This window comes from Pseudophryne corroboree, unplaced genomic scaffold (genome assembly GCF_028390025.1).
Source record: "Pseudophryne corroboree isolate aPseCor3 unplaced genomic scaffold, aPseCor3.hap2 scaffold_121, whole genome shotgun sequence".
In the NCBI taxonomy this organism is placed as follows: Eukaryota; Metazoa; Chordata; class Amphibia; order Anura; family Myobatrachidae; genus Pseudophryne; species Pseudophryne corroboree.
This window is the reverse complement of record NW_026967835.1, coordinates 306908-326854: the sequence shown is the minus strand read 5'-3', so window position 1 is coordinate 326854 and position 19947 is coordinate 306908. Positions and strand designations below refer to the sequence as shown.

The 19947-nt window shown below is 41.6% G+C and overlaps 10 non-coding genes across 10 annotated transcripts; all 10 read left to right on the top strand.

Moving 5' to 3' along the window:
* Positions 1-785: 785 nt before the first annotated feature.
* LOC134992217 (U1 spliceosomal RNA) lies at positions 786-949 on the top strand. Its single transcript, XR_010196402.1, has one exon. It is a non-coding gene; the product is annotated as a U1 spliceosomal RNA (small nuclear RNA).
* A 152-nt stretch (positions 950-1101) lies between these two features.
* Positions 1102-1264, top strand: LOC134992342 (U1 spliceosomal RNA). The gene has a single exon (XR_010196518.1). It is a non-coding gene; the product is annotated as a U1 spliceosomal RNA (small nuclear RNA).
* A 670-nt stretch (positions 1265-1934) lies between these two features.
* On the top strand, positions 1935-2099 carry LOC134992424 (U1 spliceosomal RNA). The gene has a single exon (XR_010196596.1). It is a non-coding gene; the product is annotated as a U1 spliceosomal RNA (small nuclear RNA).
* A 149-nt stretch (positions 2100-2248) lies between these two features.
* On the top strand, positions 2249-2411 carry LOC134992373 (U1 spliceosomal RNA). Its single transcript, XR_010196546.1, has one exon. It is a non-coding gene; the product is annotated as a U1 spliceosomal RNA (small nuclear RNA).
* A 674-nt stretch (positions 2412-3085) lies between these two features.
* On the top strand, positions 3086-3249 carry LOC134992300 (U1 spliceosomal RNA). The gene has a single exon (XR_010196481.1). It is a non-coding gene; the product is annotated as a U1 spliceosomal RNA (small nuclear RNA).
* A 152-nt stretch (positions 3250-3401) lies between these two features.
* On the top strand, positions 3402-3564 carry LOC134992406 (U1 spliceosomal RNA). The gene has a single exon (XR_010196579.1). It is a non-coding gene; the product is annotated as a U1 spliceosomal RNA (small nuclear RNA).
* A 674-nt stretch (positions 3565-4238) lies between these two features.
* LOC134992246 (U1 spliceosomal RNA) lies at positions 4239-4402 on the top strand. The gene has a single exon (XR_010196430.1). It is a non-coding gene; the product is annotated as a U1 spliceosomal RNA (small nuclear RNA).
* Positions 4403-4554: 152 nt separating this feature from the next.
* On the top strand, positions 4555-4717 carry LOC134992372 (U1 spliceosomal RNA). The gene has a single exon (XR_010196545.1). It is a non-coding gene; the product is annotated as a U1 spliceosomal RNA (small nuclear RNA).
* A 674-nt stretch (positions 4718-5391) lies between these two features.
* Positions 5392-5555, top strand: LOC134992299 (U1 spliceosomal RNA). Its single transcript, XR_010196480.1, has one exon. It is a non-coding gene; the product is annotated as a U1 spliceosomal RNA (small nuclear RNA).
* A 152-nt stretch (positions 5556-5707) lies between these two features.
* On the top strand, positions 5708-5870 carry LOC134991900 (U1 spliceosomal RNA). The gene has a single exon (XR_010196120.1). It is a non-coding gene; the product is annotated as a U1 spliceosomal RNA (small nuclear RNA).
* Positions 5871-19947: the final 14077 nt, after the last annotated feature.

Sequence of the window (19947 nt, the reverse complement as noted above, 5' to 3'; positions counted from 1 at the left end):
AGGTGCTTCTCCCAGGGCAAGGCTCACCCATTGCACTCTGATTTCCCCAAATGTGGGAAGCTTGACTGCATAATTTGTGTTTCCCCTGGTCGGCTCTCGTATAATTCAGATCTCTTTGTCTCAGGTCTCTCTCCAGCCTAGTTTGCTGTCTGTTTCCACTTCTTTTTTCATGAGCCCCTCCCTTTTATACCCTTGTGCACTATCCTGACTTCTCCTCCTGTCTGCTTACTTTGTGCCTTCCAATGCACAATGCAAACTACAGGTAGTGCTGCAGGGCCCACACCCTTTTACTTGCCGTACAGAGCAGCTCTGGAGCTGTTACAGTGCCCAGCTGCTGCAAGAAATCAGCTTGAATGCTTCAGGGGCTGGGGCATAGCCAACATGAGCCCCACACCGAAGGAGGGTGGAGGTGTTTAATGCGAACTAGGGGTCATCCAAGCGCCGCAAAAGGCCGCCATGCCCTGCACGCCCCTTTTCTCTTTTCATATGCAGACGAGGGTTGAAGCCAACTTTGACCCACTGCTTGGATGACATCACCGTATGCAAATCCATCTGCTGCAGGCCTTCCCCCAGGAATGCTTGCACTAGTTGTTGCATTTGGTTTGTTATTTGGGGGTGCTTCAGTATTAGGCAGCCTTCTGCCCTCCCATGTTCATCTGAAAATATGTGTTCTCCCTGCAGTTGTTGTCCCCAGATGAGAGTTCCCTTGTGCTGCCTCAGTTGAATCTCCTTTACTTGACAGAGATGTGCCTGAGCAGCGGCCCTCCCCAGCCCTATCCCAAATCATACTTATTTTGCATAGGAGATACCATGGTCATGAAGATTGTTCTCCCACGGTGAGGTTCATTCATTGCATTCTGGGTATGCTGACCCCTGTGATTTCCCCAAATGTGGGAAACTCGACTGCATTATTTGTGGTAGTGGGGGACTGTGTTTGTGCTTTCCTCTGGTCAGCTCTGGTAAAAGTCAGATTTCTTTGTCTCAGATCTTCCTTTAGCCTTGTTCTTCTTTCGAGAGTTCCCTTGTGCTGCCTCAGTTGGATCTCCTTCACTTGACAGGGGGGTACCCGAGCAGCGACCCTCCCCAGCTCTAGCCCAACTTCTACTTACCTGGCAGGTGAGATACTATGATCATGTAGGTGCTTCTCCCAGGGCAAGGCTCACCCATTGCACTCTGGGTGTGCTGCTCCTGCGATTTCCCCAAATGTGGGAAACTTGACTGCATAATTTGTGTTTCCCCTGGTCGGCTCTCGTATAATTCAGATCTCTTTGTCTCAGGTCTCTCTCCAGCCTAGTTTGCTGTCTGTTTCAACTTCTCTTTTCTTGAGCCGCTCCCTTCTATGCCCTTGCGCACTATCCTGACTTCTCCCGTCTGCTTACTTTGTGCCTTCCAATGCACAATGCAAACTACAGGTAGTGCTGCAGGGCCCACACCCTTTTACTTGCCGTTCAGAGCAGCTCTGGAGCTGTTACAGTGCCCAGCTGCTGCAATAAATCAGCTTGAATGCTTCAGGGGATGGGGCATGGCCAACATGAGCCCCACACCAAAGGAGGGTGGGGTGTTTAATGCGAACTAGGGGTCATCCAAGCACCGCAAAAGGCCGCCATGCCCTGCACGCCCCTTTTCTCTTTTCATATGCAGATGAGGGTTGAAGCCAACTTTGACCCACTGCTTGGATGACATCACTGTATGCAAATCTGTCTTCTGCAGAACTTCCCCCAGGAATGCTTGCACTAGTTGTTGCATTTGGTTTGTTGTTTGGGGGTGCTTCAGTATTAGGCAGCCTTCTGCCCTCCCATGTTCATCTGAAAATATGTGTTCTCCCTGCAGTTGTTGTCCCCAGATGAGAGTTCCCTTGTGCTGCCTCAGTTGAATCTCCTTTACTTGACAGAGATGTGCATGAGCAGCGGCCCTCCCCAGCCCTATCCCAAATCATACTTATTTTGCATAGGAGATACCATGGTCATGAAGATTACTCTCCCAGGGTGAGGTTCATTCATTGCATTCTGGGTATGCTGACCCCTGTGATTTCCCCAAATGTGGGAAACGCGACTGCTTTATTTGTTGGTAGTGGGGGACTGTGTTTGTGTTTTCCTCTGATCTCTGGTAAAAGTCAGATTTCTTTGTTTCAGATCTTCCTCAAGCCTTGTTCTTCTTTCGAGAGTTTCCTTGTGCTGCCTCAGTTGGATCTCCTTCACTTGACAGGGGGGTGTCCGAGCAGCGACCCTCCCCAGCTCTAGCCCAACTCCTACTTACCTGCCAGGTGAGATACTATGATCATGAAGGTGCTTCTCCCAGGGCAAGGCTCACCCATTGCACTCTGGGTGTGCTGCCCCTGCAATTTCCCCAAATGTGGGAAACTTGACTGCATAATTTGTGTTTCCCCTGGTCGGCTCTCGTATAATTCAGATCTCTTTGTCTCAGGTCTCTCTCCAGCCTAGTTTGCTGTCTGTTTCCACTTCTCTTTTCTTGAGCCCCTCCCTTCTATACCCTTGTACACTATCCTGACTTCTCCTCCCGTCTGCTTACTTTGTGCCTTCCAATGCACAATGCAAACCACAGGTAGTGCTGCAGGGCCCACACCCTTTTACTTGCCTTACAGAGCAGCTCTGGAGCTGTTACAGTGCCCAGCTGCTGCAAGAAATCAGCTTGAATGCTTCATGGGATGGGGCATGGCCAACATGAGCCCCACACCAAAGGAGGGTGGGGGTGTTTAATGCGATCTAGGGGTCATCCAAGCAGCGCAAAAGGCCGCCATGCCCTGCACGCCCCTTTTCTCTTTTCATATGCAGATGAGGGTTGAAGCCAACTTTGACCCACTGCTTGGATAACATCACCATATGCAAATCCATCTGCTGCAGGCCTTCCCCCAGGAATGCTTGCACTAGTTGTTGCATTTGGTTTGTTGTTTGGGGGTGCTTCAGTATTAGGCAGCCTTCTGCCCTCCCATGTTCATCTGAAAATATGTGTTCTCCCTGCAGTTGTTGTCCCCAGATGAGAGTTCCCTTGTGCTGCCTCAGTTGAATTAACTTTACTTGACAGAGATGTGCCTGAGCAGCGGCCCTCCCCAGCCCTATCCCAAATCATACTTATTTTGCATAGGAGACACCATGGTCATGAAGATTGTTCACCCAGGGTGAGGTTCATTCATTGCATTCTGGGTATGCTGACCCCTGTGATTTCCCCAAATGTGGGAAACTCGCCTGCATTATTTGTGGTAGTGGGGGACTGTGTTTGTGTTTTCCGCTGGTCAGCTCTGGTAAAAGTCAGATTTCTTTGTCTCAGATCTTCCTCTAGCCTTGTTCTTCTTTCGAGAGTTCCATTGTGCTGCCTCAGTTGGATCTCCTTCATTTGACAGGGGGGTGCCCGAGCAGCGACCCTCCCCAGCTCTAGCCCAACTCCTACTTACCTGCCAGGTGAGATACTATGATCATGAAGGTGCTTCTCCCAGGGCAAGGCTCACCCATTGCACTCTGGGTGTGCTGCCCCTGCGATTTCCCCAAATGTGGGAAACTTGACTGCATAATTTGTGTTTCCCCTGGTCAGGTCTCGTATAATTCAGATCTCTTTGTCTCAGGTCTCTCTCCAGCCTAGTTTGCTGTCTGTTTCCACTTCTCTTTTCTTGAGCCGCTCCCTTCTATGCCCTTGCGCACTATCCTGACTTCTCCTCCTTTCTGCTTACTTTGTGCCCTCCAACGCACAATGCGAACTACAGGTAGTGCTGCAGGGCCCACACCCTTTTACTTGCCTTACAGAGCAGCTCTGGAGCTGTTACAGTGCCCAGCTGCTGCAAGAAATCAGCTTGAATGCTTCAGGGGCTGGGGCATAGCCAACATGAGCCCTACACCGAAGGAGGGTGGAGGTGTTTAATGCAAACTAGGGGTCAGCCAAGTGCCGCAAAAGGCCACCATGCCCTGCACGCCCCTTTTCTCTTTTCATATGCAGACGAGGGTTGAAGCCAACTTTGACCCACTGCTTGGATGACATCACCATATGCAAATCTATCTGCTGCAGGCCTTCCCCCAGGAATGCTTGCACTAGTTGTTGCATTTGGTTTGTTGTTTGGGGGTGCTTCAGTATTAGGCAGCCTTCTGCCCTCCCATGTTCATCTGAAAATATGTGTTCTCCCTGCAGTTGTTGTCCCCAGATGAGAGTTCCCTTGTGCTGCCTCAGTTGAATCTCCTTTACTTGACAGAGATGTGCCTGAGCAGCGGCCCTCCCCAGCCATATCCCAAATCATACTTATTTTGCATAGGAGATACCATTGTTATGAAGATTGTTCTCCCAGGGTGCGGTTCATTCATTGCACTCTGGGTATGCTGACCCCTGTGATTTCCCCAAATGTGGGAAACTCGACTGCATTATTTGTGGTAGTGGTGGACTGTGTTTGTGCTTTCCTCTGGTCAGCTCTGGTAAAAGTCAGATTTCTTTGTCTCAGATCTTCCTCTAGCCTTGTTCTTCTTTCGAGAGTTCCTTTGTGCTGCCTCAGTTGGATCTCCTTCACTTGACAGGGGGGTGTCCGAGCAGCGACCCTCCCCAGCTCTAGCCCAACTCCTACTTACCTGCCAGGTGAGATACTATGATCATGAAGGTGCTTCTCCCAGGGCAAGGCTCACCCATTGCACTCTGGGTGTGCTGCCCCTGCAATTTCCCCAAATGTGGGAAACTTGACTGCATAATTTGTGTTTCCCCTGGTCGGCTCTCGTATAATTCAGATCTCTTTGTCTCAGGTCTCTCTCCAGCCTAGTTTGCTGTCTGTTTCCACTTCTCTTTTCTTGAGCCCCTCCCTTCTATACCCTTGTACACTATCCTGACTTCTCCTCCCGTCTGCTTACTTTGTGCCTTCCAATGCACAATGCAAACTACAGGTAGTGCTGCAGGGCCCACACCCTTTTACTTGCCTTACAGAGCAGCTCTGGAGCTGTTACAGTGCCCAGCTGCTGCAAGAAATCAGCTTGAATGCTTCATGGGATGGGGCATGGCCAACATGAGCCCCACACCAAAGGAGGGTGGGGGTGTTTAATGCGATCTAGGGGTCATCCAAGCAGCGCAAAAGGCCGCCATGCCCTGCACGCCCCTTTTCTCTTTTCATATGCAGATGAGGGTTGAAGCCAACTTTGACCCACTGCTTGGATAACATCACCATATGCAAATCCATCTGCTGCAGGCCTTCCCCCAGGAATGCTTGCACTAGTTGTTGCATTTGGTTTGTTGTTTGGGGGTGCTTCAGTATTAGGCAGCCTTCTGCCCTCCCATGTTCATCTGAAAATATGTGTTCTCCCTGCAGTTGTTGTCCCCAGATGAGAGTTCCCTTGTGCTGCCTCAGTTGAATTAACTTTACTTGACAGAGATGTGCCTGAGCAGCGGCCCTCCCCAGCCCTATCCCAAATCATACTTATTTTGCATAGGAGACACCATGGTCATGAAGATTGTTCACCCAGGGTGAGGTTCATTCATTGCATTCTGGGTATGCTGACCCCTGTGATTTCCCCAAATGTGGGAAACTCGCCTGCATTATTTGTGGTAGTGGGGGACTGTGTTTGTGTTTTCCGCTGGTCAGCTCTGGTAAAAGTCAGATTTCTTTGTCTCAGATCTTCCTCTAGCCTTGTTCTTCTTTCGAGAGTTCCATTGTGCTGCCTCAGTTGGATCTCCTTCACTTGACAGGGGGGTGCCCGAGCAGCGACCCTCCCCAGCTCTAGCCCAACTCCTACTTACCTGCCAGGTGAGATACTGTGATCTTGAAGGTGCTTCTCCCAGGGCAAGGCTCACCCATTGCACTCTGGCTGTGCTGCCCCTGCGATTTCCCCAAATGTGGGAAACTTGACTGCATAATTTGTGTTTCCCCTGGTCGGCTCTCGTATAATTCAGATCTCTTTGTCTCAGGTCTCTCTCCAGCCTAGTTTGCTGTCTGTTTCCACTTCTCTTTTCTTGAGCCGCTCCCTTCTATGCCCTTGCGCACTATCCTGACTTCTCCCGTCTGATTACTTTGTGCCTTCCAACGCACAATGCGAACTACAGGTAGTGCTGCAGGGCCCACACCCTTTTATTTGCCTTACAGAGCAGCTCTGGAGCTGTTACAGTGCCCAGCTGCTGCAAGAAATCAGCTTGAATGCTTCAGGGGCTGGGGCATAGTCAACATGAGCCCCACACCGAAGGAGGGTGGAGGTGTTTAATGCGAACTAGGGGTCATCCAAGCGCCGCAAAAGGCCGCCATGCCCTGCATAACCCTTTTCTCTTTTCATATGCAGATGAGGGTTCCAGCCAACTTTGGCCCACTGCTTGGATGACATCACCGTATGCAAATTCGTCTCCTGCAGACCTTCCCCCAGGAATGCTTGTACTAGTTATTGCATATGGTTTGATATTTGATGGTGCTTCAGTATTAGGCAGCCTTCCGCCCTCCCATGTGCATCTGAAAAGATGTGGTCTCCCTGCAGTTGTTGTCCCCAGACGAGAGTTCCCTTGTGCTTCCTCAGTTGAATCTCCTTAACTTGACGGGGGAGGGGCTGCCCGAGCAGCCACCCTCCCCATCCCTATCCCAACTCATACTTATTTTGCATATGAGATCTCTATATCATGAAGATTGTTCTCACAGGGTGAGGTTCATCCATTATATTTTAAAATAGGAAGGTTCAAATTACATATTTGAATTGCATCTATGTGCTGGATTCAAATGTCCCCCCCCCTTCCTTTCTCAATTGTGCCCGTCAGCAGCTATTCTAAGGTTGCTGCCAATGGGTGTGACACATTAATTTCTTCTGTGGGGTACACTGGACTCCACAAGGATTCACATTGGGGTGTAGAGTAGGATCTTGATCTGAGGCACCAACCGGCTCAAAGCTTTTGACTGTTCCCAAGATGCTCAGCGCATTCTCCTCTATAACCCCGCTTCCATGAACAGGGAGCTCAGTTTGTAGTTGTTGCCTTCAGTAGCAGGCCACTTAACAGGGGCCTGCCTCAAGCAGCCTATTCTTAGCTATTAATTTTGACAAGAAAAGAAGAACTTTTTTTATGAGAATCTACAAGGGCTGCAGCAGGCTAGGTCTAATAGACATCTTTACTGCAGCTTCATCACTCCCAGCGGCACTGTATACTCCCGTGCCCTGGTTGCTGGGTCACTGCAGCGGAGGCTCCGGTTTCTTCCTAAGGTCAGTCACACACAATGTAACACCCCGGTATAACAAGTGTGTAAACTATGTGGAACAGGTCAGGGATACCTTGATGGACTATTCCTCCTTCAGCAGCAGCTCTTCTCTATTCCTGGCAGAGAGGCAAGGTTTCCCCAGACACAAAGAAAGGCAGGCAGGGCTTTGTATGAAAGAATAAATGGTTTACCACATAACTCAGAAAAGGAACTGATTACAGTAGGGAAGGGAAAGATTTGATTCAAGCAACTTAAACACAGACACCATATACACTTTAAGTCATTACACAAATGGTAATATAACTAAATCTGAGATTAATACTATGTTGCTTAGTAATAGAAATCAACTTATGCAGACAATATTTAAGTCCCAGATAACATTGGTGTCACTGCAGGGAGTCTCTATGTGCACGTTGGGGCCCGGTTATGTTGTTACATAGTTATATGCAGCTATTGTCTCCTTTAGCTGTGAACAAAATATTGTAGCTCTGTGTAGTAAAGATGATTGTTTAAAACAAACTGGAGCTGCTTCCCATGTAAATCGCTGCATAGGTATAGTAAATATAGGATAATGTCCTTTGCAGTGGAGTAGGTTTCAGTATAAATATGGATTTATCTCACCCAGTCAATAGATGTTTCTGAGGCAGTTTCCCCTAAGATGTAGGCCAGTCAGCATTGGTATAAAGGCTTTATACTCTCCTGTCTCTGACACTTGCTGTGCACTCTCTTGGCTGAGAGTGTCATGGCGTTCTTACTTGTTAATTGCTGCACTTCCACTGCTGTATTTTGCACTACTGCTTACTCTCTCATGCAATTTTCAGCTTATTTGTCTCCCCTCTCTCAGCTGCTCATCTCTGCGTAATGGCGTCGCCAGCTCTTTCCTCACCATGGCTCCAACTGACTTCTCAAACTGCTGTTCAATTTTCTTTTAAATAAACTTTATTTAAAATGGCACAGGCAACTACACTGTTGTCAAAAATGTCCTTGTTGTTATGGGATATCACACGTGCCCCCCCCCCCAAAACATGCGTGTCCTCACGCATTTTGGTTTTATCCCTATATAAACTTCTCACTATATCCAGTCACATTCATTAGTGAACACAGATTATGTCTGAAACATTAACATTTATCAACATTTTTAACATCAGTATCTGATAGGTATAATTCCTTTTGTGCTATAGTACATTAACACATGCTCCTGGAGCAATCGGTTGAAATCTGGACAGTATATGGTCTTGAAAAGTTTGTCTAGGAAACCTCAACCCCCCTGCCATGGATGAGTATTGAACTCTTTCTAAACTGTCTTTGGGACATGCTGTACAAAACTGCAGCTGACTATGGTGGTTTTCTGTTTTGCAAGCCCTAGTCTTCTTGCCTCCTTGTCGGTGACAAACCACCTTAGTCTGCTGTAAATACATTTTATGAGCCTCTTCCATTCCATCTTGGGATTCAGTATCACAGCTGGTTTGGGACAATGGATTCTGGAGAGAAAGAGGCAGCAAGGTTCTTCTTACAGAACAGGTTGGACAGTTTCGGCACCATCTCTTGATGTCTTCCCTCATTTCAACCCAAAAGAACTTTTTCCAGATGCTTGTTTCCATCCTTTTGCACCCAGGGTGACCTGACTTGTCGTGATATTCTTCAAGCACATAACAAGCACTTTGTCTTGGAATTACAAGTTGACTGATCCTATAATGAGTATTAGGATCCACACTACATCGAACCAACTGTCCTTTCTCTTCAAACAGCCTTTCTCGCTGTCTCAACAACTTCAGGAGTTCTGGCGAGGATTCTTGCCTTTGTCGCTTGGTCAGGTATTTCCCAATCTTCAGTAAGGCTTTGAGGTGTCTTATCATCTGACTTTTATCTTGCAGGTGGTCAAAACTGGTTCCTTGAATAGGTTGCTCACAGTTTCTAGAACTGGATGCTATATTATTCATGCCTAACATTGAAGCATTCTTTCGGATAATCTGGACACTGGAGATGGGCATTTCTATCATTATTTGGCTAGCCTTATTTTTTTCATGTTCCTCTCTTACAGATAATTCTGTTATCATTCTTCCCTTTTGTTTGGCTATCCCAGGTTGAAGGCCTTGTTTCTCCTGGAGCTTGTCAGTTTGAAACTCTCCTTGGAGTGCTGCTACGAGCTCCTCACAGCAGTTCCGCAACACATTCATGCCCACTATCACTGGAGGCAATCCATCATCTTGGGCAGTGGTGATGATGAAGCCTTGCTGTGGTAGCACTGTTCGTCCGATTTGAATTTCAGCTTCCGAGTATCCTTTGCAAGGGATGCAGTGCCCATTGCTTGCAATCGGGTTTATCAATGTGGAAGTTGACGGAAACATCTGTTCCTCAGTCCAATGCTGCTCAAACTGTGTTGCTTGTATTGTGGTCACTTGTGATCCAGTGTCTAAGAGAGCGGGCATTGAGACTCCATTGATGCAAACTTGAACCACCGGGCTTTGGCTAACATAACGGGTTAACCACATGAATTTGGAGTTTAAATGATCTGGCTGCTCAAATTCTCTCTTAATTTGTCCGCTTCCTTCACAGCTTTGAAAAATGGGTCGCCTTTGGGAGGCAAAGTGGTTGGAAAAAAGTGTCTCCCTGTTTCTATGTAGGTCCCATTGGGAACTGTTCAGTGGTCTCCTCTCCTGGCACCATTCCATTTCTTCATGGAGCAGTGCCTGCTGTCTCTTCAGAATCTGCAGGTCTCTGCGCATCTCTGTCACACCACGTGTCAGTTCAGCCAGCAGACTTCGTAACTCACTAGAAGAGTCAAATATGCATGTCTTTGAACATGGCACTGTCACTCCTTTTACTGTAGGTGGGTAAGTAGCTCCTTTAAAACTTGACTCCTGGGCATCAGAATTCTCTTGATACCGTGGCATCTCTGGAATAGACTCTTGTGGAACAGCCCCTGAAGTAAGACTGGAGCCTAGAACTTTAATCGCAGCCTCTTTAAAATCCAGGAATGTGCTTCCAGGCTTCTGCAATCTCAATAGTCGCAGCTGAGTTTTACAAATTCGCCCCTTGCACCTTCAGTGAACTGGTCCAATAACATTTTCTCTTTGTCATGCACTTGCTCAGGGTCTGCTTGCTGAACATCTCTGAGTGCTTCCTGCAAGCTGAGGGCATAGCCCCGTAGTGACTCTCCTGGTTGTTGCTTTCGAGCAAAGAAGTGCATTTTAAGTTCTGACACTGTCCTTGTGTCAAATGTGGTAGCAAGCCTGTTGAGGATCTGGTCCACAGTCTTCTTCTCTTCAGTAGGCCAGGAAGTAACCTCTCTAAGTGCAAGCCCTTTCAACTGTCCCATCAAGATCTCCACCTTTTGCTGCTCTTTCAGCGGGTACAGACGAAACAAAGACTGCAGTAGTATCCTCATCAGTTTATTTTTGTCAATTACCATTTTAATAATCGGGTAAAGAAAATTAAGTGGATTTTTGAAAGAAAACAATACTGTCAATATACTATTAAAACAAATTAAAATGGTAAAAGTTATTGTACTTTAAGTAAAAATAAAAGAGCAAAAATATCAATCCCAGTTTTGGATTACTTTAATTAACAAAAAAAATGCATATAGCAGAGGATAGTTTCAATCTGCCTACCTCTGGGCTATGGACCCAGCATGCTTCCATTACAGTACTCTGCTGCACATGTAATTGCAAGAGATCCTGAAGCACTCACTCATCATGGGAAAGTACCAATGTGTTTCTTCATTGGTTGATGGAAGAAACATCTTACAAAAACTCTCCAGATTATTGACTATTTAAAGTTTTTCTTGGAAACGTTCTAGATGAATGCTTATCAGCCTTTGTCAGTATGTACTTTTGCAAAGTGTCGCTGTGGCGCAATCAGTTAGTGTGTACGGCTATTAACCAAAAGGTTGGTGGTTCAATCCCACCCAGGGACGTAATTGACCTTGTTATCAGATTTTGGTGATCTTTAAGTAGACAAGTCAAAATTTCAAAAACCCCTGTTATGGTGTAGGGTACCTGGCCTTCTCTGATGTAATCAGAGTTAGATTTGATTCAGTGATTTTATAAAAACAGCTAGGAAGCACAATTTAGCAGTGGTTTGCAGAGAAAAAGAAATATGCTGGCAAAAAAATCCAATTGAGTGATTAAACAGCTCTTCATTTTCTGGCTTTACTTTTATGCTAACAAATTTGTACTCTGAAAAGTGTCCACAAAGCCAAATATCTGATTAACATCTTTGTAGGAATGGTTTTTCACCTATTACTAAATTAAACTTGCTTCATTGGAAAGGCAGCAAGATGCATCCTCATTTCAATATCTACTGAAATAATACAGGTTGACACCAGGAAACATTAACGCCACTGCATCCTTGCTGCTTTCTCATGTGGAAGTCTGTTTAATGTGAAAACAAGGTGATATCTAATTAGCACACAGGTAAGGAATTAAGAAAATCTTTATTTAAGGGTGAAGATGTTTCTCACAAAATCGTTGCCCCAATGCATCATTGAAATTCAAGCTGGAAAGATGATTTTAATACATCACTTGTACATTTTGTATTGCTCTTCTGGTGACAATGTAGTTTGTTTTTGTCAATTACCATTTTAATAATCGGGTAAAGAAAATTAAGTGGATTTTTGAAAGAAAACAATACTGTCAATATACTATTAAAACAAATTAAAATGGTAAAAGTTATTGTACTTTAAGTAAAAATAAAAGCTAAAATATCAATCCCAGTTTTGGATTACTTTAATGAACAAAAAAAAATGCATATAGCAAAGGATAGTTTCAATCTGCCTACCTCTGGGTTATGGACCCAGCATGCTTCCATTACAGTACTCTGCTGCACATGTAAGTGCAAGAGATCCTGAAGCACTCACTCATCATGCGAAAGTACCAATGTGTTTCTTCATTGGTTGCTGGAAGAAACATCTTACAAAAACTCTCCAGATTATTGACTTTTTAAAGTTTTTCTAGGAAACGTTCTAGATGAATGCTTATTAGTCTTTGTCAGTATTTACTTTTTGCAAAGAGTCTCTGTGGCGCAATCGGTTAGTGTGTTCAGCTATTAATCAAAAGGTTGGTGGTTCAATCCCACCCAGGGACGTAATTGACCTTGTGATCAGATTTTGGTGATATTTAAGTAGACAAGTCAAAATTGCAAACTCCCTCTTATGGTGTAGGGTACCTGGCCTTCTCTGATGTAATCAGAGTTAGATTTAATTAAGTGATTTTATAAAAAAAACAGCTAGGAAGCACAATTTAGCAGTGGGTTGCAGAGAAAAAGAAAAATGCTGGCAGAAAAATCCAATTGAGTGATTAAACAGCTCTTCATTTTCTGGCTTTATTTTTATGATAACAAATTTGTTCTCTGAAAAGTGTCCACAAAGCCAAGTATCTGATTAACATCTTTGTAGGGATGGTTTTTCACCTATTACTAAATTAAACTTGCTTCATTGGAAAGGCAGCAAGATGCATCCTCATTTCAATATCTACTGAAATAATACAGGTTGACACCAGGAAACATTAACGCCACTGCATCCTTGCTGCTTTCTCATGTGGAAGTCTGTTTAATGTGAAAACAAGGTGATATCTAATTAGCACACAGGTAAGGAATTAAGAAAATCTTTATTTAAGGGTGAAGATGTTTCTCACAAAATCGTTGCCCCAATGCATCATTGAAATCCAAGCTGGAAAGATGATTTTAATATATTACTTGAACATTTTATATTGCTCTTCTGGTGATAATGTAGTTTGTTTTTGTCAATTACCATTTTAATAATCGGGTAAAGAAAATTAAGTGGATTTTTGAAAGAAAACAATACTGTCAATATACTATTAAAACAAATTAAAATGGTAAAAGTTATTGTACTTTAAGTAAAAATAAAAGAGCAAAAATATCAATCCCAGTTTTGGATTACTTTAATTAACAAAAAAAAAATGCATATAGCAGAGGATAGTTTCAATCTGCCTACCTCTGGGTTATGGACCCAGCATGCTTCCATTACAGTACTCTGCTGCACATGTAAGTGCAAGAGATCCTGAAGCACTCACTCATCATGGGAAAGTACCAATGTGTTTCTTCATTGGTTGATGGAAGAAACATCTTACAAAAACTCTCCACATTATTGACTTTTTAAAATGTTTCTAGGAATCGTTCTAGATGAATGCTTATTAGCCTTTGTCAGTATGGACTTTTGCAAAGTGTTGCTGTGGTGCAATCAGTTACTGCGTAAGGCTATTAACCAAAAGGTTGGTGGTTCAATCCCACCCAGGGACGTAATTGACCTTGTTATCAGATTTTGGTGATCTTTATGTAGACAAGTCAAAATTTCGAAAACCCCTGTTATGGTGTAGGGTACCTGGCCTTCTCTGATGTAATCAGAGTTAGATTTGATTCAGTGATTTTATAAAAACAGCTAGGAAGCACAATTTAGCAGTGGGTTGCAGAGAAAAAGAAATATGCTGGCAAAAAAATCCAATTGAGTGATTAAATAGCTCTTCATTTTCTGGCTTTATTTTTATGCTAACAAATTTGTTCTCTGAAAAGTGTCCACAAAGCCAAGTATCTGATTAACATCTTTGTAGGGATGGTTTTTCACCTATTACTAAATTAAACTTGCTTCATTGGAAAGGCAGCAAGGTGCATCCTCATTTCAATATCTACTGAAATAATACAGGTTGACACCAGGAAACATTAACGCCACTGCATCCTTGCTGCTTTCTCATGTGGAAGTCTGTTTAATGTGAAAACAAGGTGATATCTAATTAGCACACAGGTAAGGAATTAAGAAAATCTTTATTTAAGGGTGAAGATGTTTCTCACAAAATCGTTGTCCCAATGCATCATTGAAATTCAAGCTGGAAAGATGATTTTAATATATCATTTGTACATTTTGTATTGCTCTTCTGGTGACAATGTAGTTTGTTTTTGTCAATTACCATTTTAATAATCGGGTAAAGAAAATTAATTGGATTTTTGAAAGAAAACAATACTGTCAATATACTATTAAAACAAATTAAAATGGTAAAAGTTATTGTACTTTAAGTAAAAATAAAAGAGCAAAAATATCAATCCCAGTTTTGGATTACTTTAATTAACAAAAAAAAATGCATATAGCAGAGGATAGTTTCAATCTGCCTACCTCTGGGTTATGGACCCAGCATGCTTCCATTACAGTACTCTGCTGCACATGTAAGTGCAAGAGATCCTGAAGCACTCACTCATCATGGGAAAGTACCAATGTGTTTCTTCATTGGTTGATGGAAGAAACATCTTACAAAAACTCTCCACATTATTGACTTTTTAAAATGTTTCTAGGAATCGTTCTAGATGAATGCTTATTAGCCTTTGTCAGTATGGACTTTTGCAAAGTGTTGCTGTGGCGCAATCAGTTACTGTGTAAGGCTAATAACCAAAAGGTTGGTGGTTCAATCCCACCCAGGGACGTAATTGACCTTGTTATCAGATTTTGGTGATCTTTATGTAGACAAGTCAAAATTTCAAACCCCCTCTTATGGTGTAGGGTACCTGGCCTTCTCTGATGTAATCAGAGTTAGATTTGATTCAGTGATTTTATAAAAACAGCTAGGAAGCACAATTTAGCAGTGGGTTGCAGAGAAAAAGAAATATGCTGGCAAAAAAATCCAATTGAGTGATTAAACAGCTCTTCATTTTCTGGCTTTATTTTTATGCTAACAAATTTGTTCTCTGAAAAGTGTCCACAAAGCCAAGTTTCTGATTAACACCTTTGTAGGGATGGTTTTTCACCTATTACTAAATTAAACTTGCTTCATTGGAAAGGCTGCAAGATGCATCCTCATTTGAATATCTACTGAAATAATACAGGTTGACACCAGGAAACATTAACGCCACTGCATCCTTGCTGCTTTCTCATGTGGAAGTCTGTTTAATGTGAAAACAAGGTGATATCTAATTAGCACACAGGTAAGGAATTAAGAAAATCTTTATTTAAGGGTGAAGATGTTTCTCACAAAATCGTTGCCCCAATGCATCATTGAAATTCAAGCTGGAAAGATTATTTTAATATATCACTTGTACATTTTGTATTGCTCTTCTGGTGACAATGTAGTTTGTTTTTGTCAATTACCATTTTAATAATCGGGTAAAGAAAATTAAGTGGATTTTTGAAAGAAAACAATACTGTCAATATACTATTAAAACAAATGAAAATGGTAAAAGTTATTGTACTTTAAGTAAAAATAAAAGAGCAAAAATATCAATCCCAGTTTTGGATTACTTTAATTAACAAAAAAAAACGCATATAGCAGAGGATAGTTTCAATCTGCCTACCTCTGGGCTATGGACCCAGCATGCTTCCATTACAGTACTCTGCTGCACATGTAATTGCAAGAGATCCTGAAGTACTCACTCATCATGGGAAAGTACCAATGTGTTTCTTCATTGGTTGATGGAAGAAACATCTTACAAAAACTCTCCAGATTATTGACTACTTAAAGTTTTTCTAGGAAACGTTCTAGATGAATGCTTATTAGCCTTTGTCAGTATGTACTTTTGCAAAGTGTCGCTGTGGCGCAATCAGTTAGTGTGTACGGCTATTAACCAAAAGGTTGGTGGTTCAATCCCACCCAGGGATGTAATTGACCTTGTTATCAGATTTTGGTGATCTTTAAGTAGACAAGTCAAAATTTCAAAAACCCCTGTTATGGTGTAGGGTACCTGGCCTTCTCTGATGTAATCAGAGTTAGATTTGATTCAGTGATTTTATAAAAACAGCTAGGAAGCACAATTTAGCAGTGGTTTGCAGAGAAAAAGAAATATGCTGGCAAAAAAATCCAATTGAGTGATTAAACAGCTCTTCATTTTCTGGCTTTATTTTTATGCTAACAAATTTGTTCTCTGAAAAGTGTCCACAAAGCCAAGTATCTGATTAACATCTTTGTAGGGATGGTTTTTCACCTATTACTAAATTAAACTTGCTTCATTGGAAAGGCAGCAAGATGCATCCTCATTTCAATATCTACTGAAATAATACAGGTTGACACCAGGAAACATTAACGCCACTGCATCCTTGCTGCTTTCTCATGTGGAAGTCTGTTTAATGTGAAAACAAGGTGATATCTAATTAGCACACAGGTAAGGAATTAAGAAAATCTTTATTTAAGGGTGAAGATGTTTCTCACAAAATCGTTGCCCCAATGCATCATTGAAATTCAAGCTGGAAAGATGATTTTAATATATCACTTGTACATTTTGTATTGCTCTTCTGGTGACAATGTAGTTTGTTTTTGTCAATTACCATTTTAATAATAGGGTAAAGAAAATTAAGTGGATTTTTGAAAGAAAACAATACTGTCAATATACTATTAAAACAAATTAAAATGGTTAAAGTTATTGTACTTTAAGTAAAAATAAAAGAGCAAAAATATCAATCCCAGTTTTGGATTACTTTAATTAACAAAAAAAAATGCATATAGCAGAGGATAGTTTCAATCTGCCTACCTCTGGGTTAAGGGGCCCAGCATGCTTCCATTGCAGTACTCTGCTGCACATGTAAGTGCAAGAGAACCTGAAGCACTCACTCATCATGGGAAAGTACCAATGCGTTTCTTCATTGGTTGATGGAAGAAACATCTTACAAAAACTCTCCAGATTATTGACTTTTTAAAGTTTTCTAGGAAACGTTCTAGATGAATGCTTATTAGCCTTTGTCAGTATGTACTTTTGCAAAGTGTCTCTGTGGTGCAATCGGTTAGTGTGTTTGGTTATTAACCAAAGGGTTGGTGGTTCAATCCCACCCAGGGATGTTATTGACCTTGTCATCAGATTTTGGTGATCTTTAAGTAGACAAGTCAAAATTTCAAACCCCCTCTTATGGTGTAGGGTACCTGGCCTACTCTGATGTAATCAGAGTTAGATTTGATTAAGTGATTTTATAAAAAAACAGCTAGGAAGCACAATTTAGCAGTGGTTTGCAGAGAAAATGAAATATGCTGGCAGAAAAATCCAATTGAGTGATTAAACAGCTCTTCATTTTCTGGCTTTATTTTTATGCTAACTAATTTGTTCTCTGAAAAGTGTCCACAAAGCCAAGTATCGGATTAACATCTTTGTAGGGATGGTTTTTCACCTATTACTAAATTAAACTTGCTTCATTGGAAAGGCAGCAAGATGCATCCTCATTTCAATATCTACTGAAATAATACAGGTTGACACCAGGAAACATTAACGCCACTGCATCCTTGCTGCTTTCTCATGTGGAAGTCTGTTTAATGTGAAAACAAGGTGATATCTAATTAGCACACAGGTAAGGAATTAAGAAAATCTTTATTTAAGGGTAAGATGTTTCTCACAAAATCGTTGCCCCAATGCATCATTGAAATTCAAGCTGGAAAGATGATTTTAATATATCATTTGTACATTTTGTATTGCTCTTCTGGTGACAATGTAGTTTGTTTTTGTCAATTACCATTTTAATAATCGGGTAAAGAAAATTAATTGGATTTTTGAAAGAAAACAATACTGTCAATATACTATTAAAACAAATTAAAATGGTAAAAGTTATTGTACTTTAAGTAAAAATAAAAGAGCAAAAATATCAATCCCAGTTTTGGATTACTTTAATTAACAAAAAAAAATGCATATAGCAGAGGATAGTTTCAATCTGCCTACCTCTGGGTTATGGACCCAGCATGCTTCCATTACAGTACTCTGCTGCACATGTAAGTGCAAGAGATCCTGAAGCACTCACTCATCATGGGAAAGTACCAATGTGTTTCTTCATTGGTTGATGGAAGAAACATCTTACAAAAACTCTCCACATTATTGACTTTTTAAAATGTTTCTAGGAATCGTTCTAGATGAATGCTTATTAGCCTTTGTCAGTATGGACTTTTGCAAAGTGTTGCTGTGGCGCAATCAGTTACTGTGTAAGGCTATTAACCAAAAGGTTGGTGGTTCAATCCCACCCAGGGACGTAATTGACCTTGTTATCAGATTTTGGTGATCTTTATGTAGACAAGTCAAAATTTCAAACCCCCTCTTATGGTGTAGGGTACCTTGCCTTCTCTGATGTAATCAGAGTTAAATTTGATTCAGTGATTTTATAAAAACAGCTAGGAAGCACAATTTAGCAGTGGGTTGCAGAGAAAAAGAAATATGCTGGCAAAAAAATCCAATTGAGTGATTAAACAGCTCTTCATTTTCTGGCTTTATTTTTATGCTAACAAATTTGTTCTCTGAAAAGTGTCCACAAAGCCAAGTTTCTGATTAACACCTTTGTAGGGATGGTTTTTCACCTATTACTAAATTAAACTTGCTTCATTGGAAAGGCAGCAAGATGCATCCTCATTTGAATATCTACTGAAATAATACAGGTTGACACCAGGAAACATTAACGCCACTGCATCCTTGCTGCTTTCTCATGTGGAAGTCTGTTTAATGTGAAAACAAGGTGATATCTAATTAGCACACAGGTAAGGAATTAAGAAAATCTTTATTTAAGGGTGAAGATGTTTCTCACAAAATCGTTGCCCCAATGCATCATTGAAATTCAAGCTGGAAAGATGATTTTAATATATCACTTGTACATTTTGTATTGCTCTTCTGGTGACAATGTAGTTTGTTTTTGTCAATTACCATTTTAATAATCGGGTAAAGAAAATTAAGTGGATTTTTGAAAGAAAACAATACTGTCAATATACTATTAAAACAAATGAAAATGGTAAAAGTTATTGTACTTTAAGTAAAAATAAAAGAGCAAAAATATCAATCCCAGTTTTGGATTACTTTAATTAACAAAAAAAAACGCATATAGCAGAGGATAGTTTCAATCTGCCTACCTCTGGGCTATGGACCCAGCATGCTTCCATTACAGTACTCTGCTGCACATGTAATTGCAAGAGATCCTGAAGTACTCACTCATCATGGGAAAGTACCAATGTGTTTCTTCATTGGTTGATGGAAGAAACATCTTACAAAAACTCTCCAGATTATTGACTACTTAAAGTTTTTCTAGGAAACGTTCTAGATGAATGCTTATTAGCCTTTGTCAGTATGTACTTTTGCAAAGTGTCGCTGTGGCGCAATCAGTTAGTGTGTACGGCTATTAACCAAAAGGTTGGTGGTTCAATCCCACCCAGGGATGTAATTGACCTTGTTATCAGATTTTGGTGATCTTTAAGTAGACAAGTCAAAATTTCAAAAACCCCTGTTATGGTGTAGGGTACCTGGCCTTCTCTGATGTAATCAGAGTTAGATTTGATTCAGTGATTTTATAAAAACAGCTAGGAAGCACAATTTAGCAGTGGTTTGCAGAGAAAAAGAAATATGCTGGCAAAAAAATCCAATTGAGTGATTAAACAGCTCTTCATTTTCTGGCTTTATTTTTATGCTAACAAATTTGTTCTCTGAAAAGTGTCCACAAAGCCAAGTATCTGATTAACATCTTTGTAGGGATGGTTTTTCACCTATTACTAAATTAAACTTGCTTCATTGGAAAGGCAGCAAGATGCATCCTCATTTCAATATCTACTGAAATAATACAGGTTGACACCAGGAAACATTAACGCCACTGCATCCTTGCTGCTTTCTCATGTGGAAGTCTGTTTAATGTGAAAACAAGGTGATATCTAATTAGCACACAGGTAAGGAATTAAGAAAATCTTTATTTAAGGGTGAAGATGTTTCTCACAAAATCGTTGCCCCAATGCATCATTGAAATTCAAGCTGGAAAGATGATTTTAATATATCACTTGTACATTTTGTATTGCTCTTCTGGTGACAATGTAGTTTGTTTTTGTCAATTACCATTTTAATAATAGGGTAAAGAAAATTAAGTGGAT